At 34.3% G+C, this 9170-nt stretch overlaps 1 pseudogene; it reads right to left on the reverse strand.

Moving 5' to 3' along the window:
• Positions 1-3004: 3004 nt before the first annotated feature.
• Positions 3005-8538, reverse strand: LOC120201593 (annotated as a pseudogene).
• Positions 8539-9170: the final 632 nt, after the last annotated feature.

Genomic DNA, 9170 nt, shown 5'->3' on the forward strand with positions numbered 1-9170 from the left:
AATCAGCTTGGAGCGTGGGGGAAATAAGTACCCCCTCATAGGGAATTGGTTCCCTAATTACAATCTGATTTCGACCGTTAGACAGGGGAATGTACCCCTGGGGGGATCTATACCCCTGGACATTCTGTTTTCTCGGAGCCAAAAACCTGCAGGTGGGAATCTGTACCCCCTAGACAATCTGATTTTTCTTGGCTTTGAAACGGTTCGAAATACTTTGTAAAATTATTTAAAAATAGTTTAAGTATAAAACACAATTTTACACTTTAGTAAGGATTAAAATGAACTTTGAAACACTTGGAGTAATATTTTGATATTTGAATAATTACATCAAATATACTTAGAAAATCTTTTATAAAATCTTAAAATTCATTTAACTTAATTTGGTATATCGAAACATCAAAATGTTTTCAACAAAGAGTTTCTTCATGTTCAAATGCCAATGAGTTATGGGATAAACTTGAATAACTTCATGGTGACAAGAAAGAAGAACCATCAAGTTCAAACCTCCTCTCAAATAAAAGGTAGTGTGCTTAATGGCTCTTGAAGAGCCTAAGGTATCTTCTAATTCAAGTGAATTAAATCCATATTCTTTTGATGAGTTACAAGATGCATATGATGAATTGATTTTGGAATTTGAGACCATGAATTCCAAATATAAGAAATTGATTTCTAAATTAAAAAAAGAAAATGATTTTCTTTTGAAAGCAAAATTAGAATTTGAAAAACAAAATCAAATTTTGAAAAATGATTTTGAGTTTTCAAAAATGAAAATTGAACTTTTAGAGAAAGAAAATCTTAATTTGAAAGTTAAGTTTGGGTGCTTAATAAAAGAAAAATAAATCATTTTAAACAATTCATCTTGTTTAAAAATGGAAAAATGCTCACATTACCATTTTCATGGTCATAGTTTACATACTTGTCCTATTAAAAATAGAAAACCTTTTAAAATTAGACAAGTATGGGTTGCTAAGGGAACTAGAGACATTGGTACTAACCTTATAGGAGCAAAAGCAATTTGGGTACCAAAATCCAAATGAATGTCTCTTGTAGGTGTGTTGGAGCAATGGTGATAAATGTAGAGACTTTCAAATTCTCTAGTCACATAAAGGAAAGATAGGTAACCTCTAAACTTAAAGCTTTTTGATTTTGTATATTGGTTATCTGTGTTGTTTTTATGCATGCTTGAGTATTGAACATAAATTATTACATGTTTATTATCACATTTATGTTGAAAATGTGTTATGATGGACATGTTTTAAAGTTAAATGCTTTTATCAATTTTTAGTTCATCATAATGTTTTTGGCCAAGTTAAACTTTAATGTTTTAATGATTTCTTCAAAATATCTTGACCTTAGTGTGCCTTTATTGAAAACTATTTTTAAAACAAGTGACATCCTTGATTTATTGAACAATTTTAACATTTGGAATCACTTTAAGCTTATGATGCCAAATTTGATAATGTTTTTAAAATCTTTTTCAGTTGGTTTCATTTTGCATGTTCATGAATATGTTCTTACTTGCAAATGATATCTCTTTAACAATTGATATCTATATCAAATGTATGATATTTTGTAGTGCTTTATGCATGTGCAAATCATTGTGTTATTTTTTTATATTTCATAAAGTATGATAGTCTTGGATTTATTGAATTTCATATGGTACTAATATGTTTTCTCTCTTATCTTATTGAAATTCAATATTTTTTAAGTGTAAAACTTTTCATGGAATTCTTTTATTGAGGGGAGCCCTCGTTTCAAATGATTTTGTGCTTAAATTTTTATTATCTTTTTAAATTACTCTCCATTACTATTTTGAACCAATAAAATTCGAATTACTTTTGATATAAAAAAGGGAGAAGTATAAGGTTCGAAAAAATCAAATTCTCAAAGAAAAAGGGGAGCTTAAAATATTTTAAAATATTATATTTTTCAAATAATGTTTTGCTAAGGGGAGCTTTTGCAAAAAAAATATTTTTCAAAGGTTTTGTTATATAAAAAAGGGGGAGATTGTAGAACCAATATTTTGATATAACAAATACAGGGAAAATGTTTTTGGATTTAATTGAATTTGTTCAAACATTGCAAAAATAATTCAAGATTTAAGATTTTAAAAGGTGAAATTAGGCAATTTTGGGCCTGGTTTTGAAACCCATAAGGTAGTAACCAAAATTAACTAATGGTTTTGAAACCCCCTGTTCCAATAGTCAGATTTTTTAATGGCAGTTTCTAAACCCCTAGGTGATTTCAAAACCTCTGTTTAGAATTGTAGAATTTCATGTTTCCAATGGCCAAAATTCATCTCCAACGTCACAAATGGCTAGCAACTCATTCCAACATATAAAAACAACTCAATGACACTTGAAGAAGGTTTCCTTCAATTTTCTCTTGTACATAAGTGTATATAGCTTAATTGCATATCTTTTGTTTTTATTCTTGTGAGCTCAATCCTTGTAAACACCTACCTAGTGAGATCTTCTTGCTTACACAAATCAAACCTTGAAAAAAGAGGAGTGATTCTATTTTAGCATTAGAAAAACTAGAGTGGTTATATCTTAGCTATTGAAAAGATAGAGTTGTAAGGTTATACTTTATCCTTAAAGGTAAGAACAAATTAGTGAATTTGTTGAAATCTTTAATAGTGAAAAGCTAAGGTAGTGGATGTAGACTTTGATTAAGAAAGTCGAACCACTATAAATTGATTTGTGCCAAAAAAATTATTTTTCGTTCAAGTTTCCACCAAACTCTATCAAAGCCAATTCACCACTCTTGGCATATTTCGGTTTATCGATTCGAGCCTAACAATTGGTGTCAGAGAAGACCATGGATTTATGGAAGAACTAGAGCTGCCTAATTCAAAGCCAAGAGTAGTATAACTTGTCAACAATATAGCCAACTCGACTGTCAGTGATCAATGTTGGTTATGAGCTTGTTTTAGTATTCCCCTAGGTTGAATAAAATTGAAGACAATTTTTACTGTAACTGAATTGTCATGGTGGTCTTCATTTCGATTGCAAAGTTAGCAGAAACAAAAGAAGGATGAATTTGGATTCAGTGTTCACAAGGCACAAACTTGGAGCCTTTGTTACAGAGGCCTTGCTCTCCAACAGAAGAAACTAGCTTACCATAACTGTATGTTAGGGGCATCCTTCCCCAAATCCTATGGAACTCCATTATGCATGCCACCACAAAGTTCATCAGAATATCTTCACAATTACGCATCTCGTCGACTATCCTCCTCATCTCGCGCATTACGAGACCTCTTTTGCAACTGTACCTGAACAATTAATCCATCTTCATCATCATGAACTTGGTGAGCACTATGGAATATTTGTTGAGATGCACCGTGTAGATCCACTCCTTCCTCGATAGATCTATATCGTGCGATCTCATGAATAGCCGATCAGACGATCTGAATTGGCCCTCCACATCTTGAACTTGAATTCCAATTGATAGGGAAGCGGTGGCGGGTTGATGAACGTTGCTCTTGTTGAAGAATCAAACCTAGAAAGCTCTAGACTCGATGAAGAACAATGAGGAATGAATAGAGAATGTGGAGGCAATAGCTAGGGTTCTTTTAGGGTTTCTTTGAGGTACTGAAACAAGGTAAGAAACAATATTATAACAAGATAAAAAAAGATAAAGAAATTGAAAATAAAATAAGATAACCAAGAAATTAAAAGATCTCCCTTATGAAGGTGAACGGTAAAGATGATGATGGTAAGGATGGATTTGTGGAAAATAGATGGATAAGTGTCCTATAGAGCCCTCCTAGTCACAATGAAAAGGCAAACACGATAATATGGCTCTAACCAACCCTCCTAGTCGCGATGAAAAGGCAAATTGGAGTGTGAAGATTAATCTCCCTCACAAGAACTTGAAAGAACTCAAGGAGAAGAAGCTTCGAAGGCACAAGGCAATCAACACTTGCAAAAACGAACTCTCGTTGTATTATTAATCAAAGAAATCTTGAATTACAAAGTTTAATGAAGCCTCCTTTATATAGGGGCTGAGTTCTAAAGGTCCTAAATAACTAATGAATAAAATAATAATAAACTAAACATATCTTAACTCTAATTCCTAATAAAATAATAATAACTAAAGATAATATTTTTAACCCAACCTTAATTCCTAATAAAATAATAAATCTAATCCTAAAAGATAATGTATCATCCTATATTAAGTTATATTACAAATAATCAATAAAATATTGAAAATTAGTAATATTTACAAAATCCCGAATTAATCCCGTATAGGATTTTCTGCATGCACCGTCTTCAGTAAAATAGTCATATCTTGAGTTCTCGATATCGGATTAATAAAATTCAAGAACCGTTGGAAAGATAAGAGACAGATGGTCGTATCTCCAGAAGACATATTGACTAAATAAGATCAGGATCCCATTCAAAAATTCGTCGTAAGTCTGCTTCTGTTCTGATCTTCTTTTCCAATCCTTGGACGAGTGGATCATTTGGAAGAGTTATTACTTCTTCCTTTGATGTGAGCCTTGTGATGCATGTATCATCCTCCCTTTATTCAAAAAGATTCGACCTCGAATCTGAAACATTAAAGGGAGCAACATTAGAATCGTTTAATGATTCATTCACATTATACTTACCGGATAGATATGCTTTGAATCTTCGAGACTTTGTTCTTCTAATAGGTTCGAGTAGAAACATTAGTCCAAAGAAGCATGTATTATGGACTCTGGTGCATGTATCATTCCCCCACTCCTCAAAAGGATTCGTCATCGAATCTAAAAATCCAAAAGAAAGAGATTTAGATGTGTTGAAAGAAAAACTTGTGAAACATTTACCAGGATCAATGTGATGTGTCTTTATGCGTTTTAGCCGAGGTTGCTTCTTTGTAGGAACTGATTTCTTGAAGTCTTGAAATCCTCTGCATACAAGTCTTGTAATCTGATGTTTTGGTTGAAATTCAACATGGCGCTGGCCACTGTTGGCTTTATGTATGATTATTTTAGATAATTTCTCCATGGTTTTATTTGTGTGTGGCGAGAATGAGTGTTTAAAAACCATGTCAAGTGGTTTGTTAAAGTAATCCCTTAAGTATCCTAAGTGGGGTTCATGAATTAATGATTCCCGGGAGGAGCTTTGTGGACTGTAGAACCTGTTTAGTTGGCAAGGAAACTCATATACAAGATAAAGCTCATTAAAAGTACTTTTAAAAGTATGGGTAGAAATATCAAAAATATCCGAGTTATCGTGATATAAATCTTTGATATGTTCAATTCTTGTAATAGTAGTATGAGTTTGATAGGTAAGAGTATACCTTCGTGGTAGTGTATCGTCTACTATGTTTTTCTTACCTTGGTATGTTACGCACTTAAAGGAGTTGTGTTTAGTATGGATGACAACTTCACGAGCCTTACCTTGTAAGAAGGAGAACAAGTATGTTACAATGTCATTAAAATGAGTAATAAAATACTTACATTTGGACTCTCGTAAATCATGACTCTTTATTGATATAGCATAGTGATTAGGGCTTTCAGGTGGTAACCCGTCAGGAGGGTCACCTAGCACTATTCGAAAACTCTTGGCGATAGAAGATGGTGTGGGCCAGTCTCGTGTTGCTTTTACTTTCTCATCATTTACATAGATTCCCTGTGCATGAACTATATAAAGCATGTGGAGTTGTTTAAGTCATGTTTCATCATTAAGATGACATTACGACTAAGGCTTTCATGGATGTAGCCTTTTTGTAATAAATTTTACTCTTTGGTTTCTTCGAGATTGTATGTTTGACGAGGTATGATAGAACCTTGAATTAGATTGGTTTGGTGTTGTTTTCCTTTTTCCAGTGGTAATCCGTCAGGTGGATCACCTAATTCTTCTTGAAAATCCTATAACAAAGATGAAAACACACTAGGCAAATCCTTGTTAATGTTAGAAATCGAAACAATTGATTCTCTAAAGCGAACAAGGATGGAAGGCTATTTGTAAAGAAGGTTCTCTCTCAATTCTTTTGTGCTCACACATAGATTTTGAGTCACTCTTTTCTTCTCACAATTAGGTTCACTCACCTCCCATGGGTCATTATTTTTTTGGCTTTTGTAACTAGTGACCTCTTTTTCTTTTGCCTCTTTCTCAGCTTTTTCTTTTTTTGCTTTCCCTAACTCCTCACAAATTATCATTTGATCTTTAGGGGCTAGAAGTGTGTCATTCTTTGCTGGTCGTTCTTTCTCCTTGTCAGGTTTTTCATCTCTTGGTTTTTTAGAGAAGATGGAGTAGAAGACGAGGAAGGATTTGAAGGATTACCTTGGTAAGAGGATGAAGTACCTTGGTAATGTTCTCATAATCTCCTTTGGATTTGTACTTCGATTGTCATTGCTTTCTTTAGTGTATCTTCAAGGTTTTCGTACCCATGGAGGTCAAGAAGATCAGTGATGTTTGAGTTTTAAGCCGACGACGAATCTTGACACGATGACTTCTTCTTTTTCGGTTATGTTAGCCCTATTGAGTAAGGACTGCATCTCCTTATAGTAGTCTTCAACTGAACTTCTACCTTGTCGAAGTCGGTGTAGTCGTAGTTTAACTTCTCGTGTATAATATGTCGGTAGGAATTGCTTCCTCATGGTTTGTTTGAGGTCGGTCCAAGAAGTGATTGTTGGAATTTGGAAATTCTGGATCTTTTTCCTTGTTTGCATCCACCAAGTTCGAGCATATCCTTCGAATTACATGGTGATGAGGGGAACTTGTTTAGCTTGGGGGTAGTCATGGTATGCGAATATGAGATCAACTTGTCCTTCCCAATCGATGTACCTGTTCGGATCGTTATCTCCTTTGAAAGACGGGATCATGAACTTTGGTTTTGCAAAGAGTTCGGGTGCTTGGAAACGTGGTTGTTCTCGCCTGGGTACCAAAAGTTCAGCATTGTTTAGTCTTGGATTCTGGTTTGGTAGATCCAGTTATGGTTCTTGTCGTTCTCTCATGGTATTGGTAAGTTCATCAAATCTTTCAACTTGAGTCGTGAGTCATGCAAGTACAGCTAAGATAGCCGTAAGTGTCTTGTTGTTATTGTCACACATCCTGAAATCATAACACTCGAAAGAAAATTTTAAAGTAAAATAAAAATAAAAGAAAGAAAATTCAACAAAGCAAGAAACCTCACAAGTCACTCCAAGAAAGTAACACAACGAGAGGCAAGTAAGCCGATCTTGTACTCTTTAAAACTAACTTTACCAAGTAATCTTCCACAGTTCGTATTGGAGTTTGATTACGAGCAAAGGCGATAAGAAAAAACCTAAAAGCTCTAAGAGGCCAAACAAAGGTTAGGCTCCAAGAGAACGAGAATGCAAAGAAGGAAGAAGTATGCAAACTCTTTAGTCCTACTAACACAAGGAAGATAATGTTTTAGATAATGCAAAAGAACAATAATAGAGAAAAACAAAAGAACCTAAAGCACTAAGAGTCAAAGAAAAAGGGACCAAACCAGAAAACCTAGAAAACACTGGATCAACTTGAGAAATGTTTTTGAGGGGGTTACTGGTGTCCACAAATTCTGGAAAAATTCTTGAATGTCTTTAAATGCGTCAAGAAACCACCTGTAAAATTTCAGAACCAAATATCTTCAGTAGTATCCAGTATACTCTGTTGAACAGTGAGTCCTCAAACAATCTGTTTTCGTGATCGCTTTGTTTGAAGTTGTTATTGATCTCCAAAACTTCTGATTTTGTGTGTGAATGATCTTAAATATATGAAGTTGCAATATGTAAATTTTCACCACAAAATTATTCCTTTAGAATTTTCAAGAAATTCGACAATATTCTAGACCGAATCTGCCGATAAAACTTGAATAATGTATTTGAAGGATCTAATGAACTCTGATCGAAGTAAATTTTGGACTGGAGATTAAAATTAAGACGAATATGATATCTGGAGAAAATCAGCCCTAAATACCTTCATTTGCAATTTTTTTTGAAATTTTGGCTTTTTTGTTTTTTTTGTTTTTTTTGCCTTTTTTGTTTTTTTTTTTTGAAAAAAAAATAACAAACTAACAAGAAGGATTTGAATCTAAATTAAAATTAAATAAAAATAACCTAAAACGATGAATCTTCTCTGAACTAGCTCCGTTGGGATACCTTGACGGTGTTGTGTGCAAGAACAAACAAGATTGCTTGCTTCTTTCCACTTCCACCATCATGGGATACACTTCCATGTCATCATCGCACACCAGGATGACACTTGTCTTGATTGATGACCTTGAAAGGAACTGGGCATTGAGGCTGCTGGATGGTTGGGGGATAAGGGAGTTGGCAATGCCCCAAGAAGAGAACGAGAGGTTGTGGGAGAATCGGGATAGAATAAGAGGCGGCATGAATGGGTTACCCCAGAGGACCTAGACGGAGGGTACCAATGGGGATGCAGAGAAAGAGACGGCGATGGAGAGGAGGAGAGGGAGATGGGACTCTGAATAGCCGTTGATGAGAACAGTTAATTGATCAGATCTGTGAGTACGAGAATAGGGTTGGTTTCTTGGGTCACATGCTGCGTCTGAAGATAGAGTAGGATGCGAAAACATAACACAATTGAAAGAGAGAGGAAGATTACAACTATATAAGCTCCCGTCTCAACTAAACTCGAACTACGCCTGTTGCAACACACAAGAAAGTATTCTCCAACCGATTTTGGGTAGAAGATGATCCTAAGGATGTACTACAGCAACTAGATGAAGATCGCCATTTCATCAGTTTCTCCATCAGCTCTCATTTTAATTTGCAGAGGATCTTGCCAGTCTTGCCTCGATGCTCCCTCTACTCTTATCCTTCAGCCCTTGTTTCTTAATCGCCATATTCTCGTTTCTTCGAGGCTGAATGTTATCATCTTTGGCTTGTTTATCAGATTAGTGAAAAATCTTTCGTGTGATTTTTCTTGCTTGAGACTGCACACTGTTTTATTTGTTCTTCTCGTTTATTTCTTGATTTGATTTGTGTACTTACCTCTTTATTGTGTTTTTATTATTCCAATAAAGGCCACCCACGGTTTTGAAGTAAAAAAAAAAAGTTTAGAAGATAAAAAAAGGGGTAACTAAAGTTTTTAGTACCTAAACGGTTAGTTTTAGTCTACTTTAGTATTTAAATTTTTATTTTTTTAAAATTATTCTAAAATTTAGTTTTTGTTTCATTTTAATACTCCTATTCAAAATTTAACATT

This window comes from Hibiscus syriacus, unplaced genomic scaffold (genome assembly GCF_006381635.1).
Source record: "Hibiscus syriacus cultivar Baekdansim isolate YM2019G1 unplaced genomic scaffold, ASM638163v2 tig00007792_pilon, whole genome shotgun sequence".
Lineage (NCBI taxonomy): Eukaryota > Viridiplantae > Streptophyta > Magnoliopsida > Malvales > Malvaceae > Hibiscus > Hibiscus syriacus.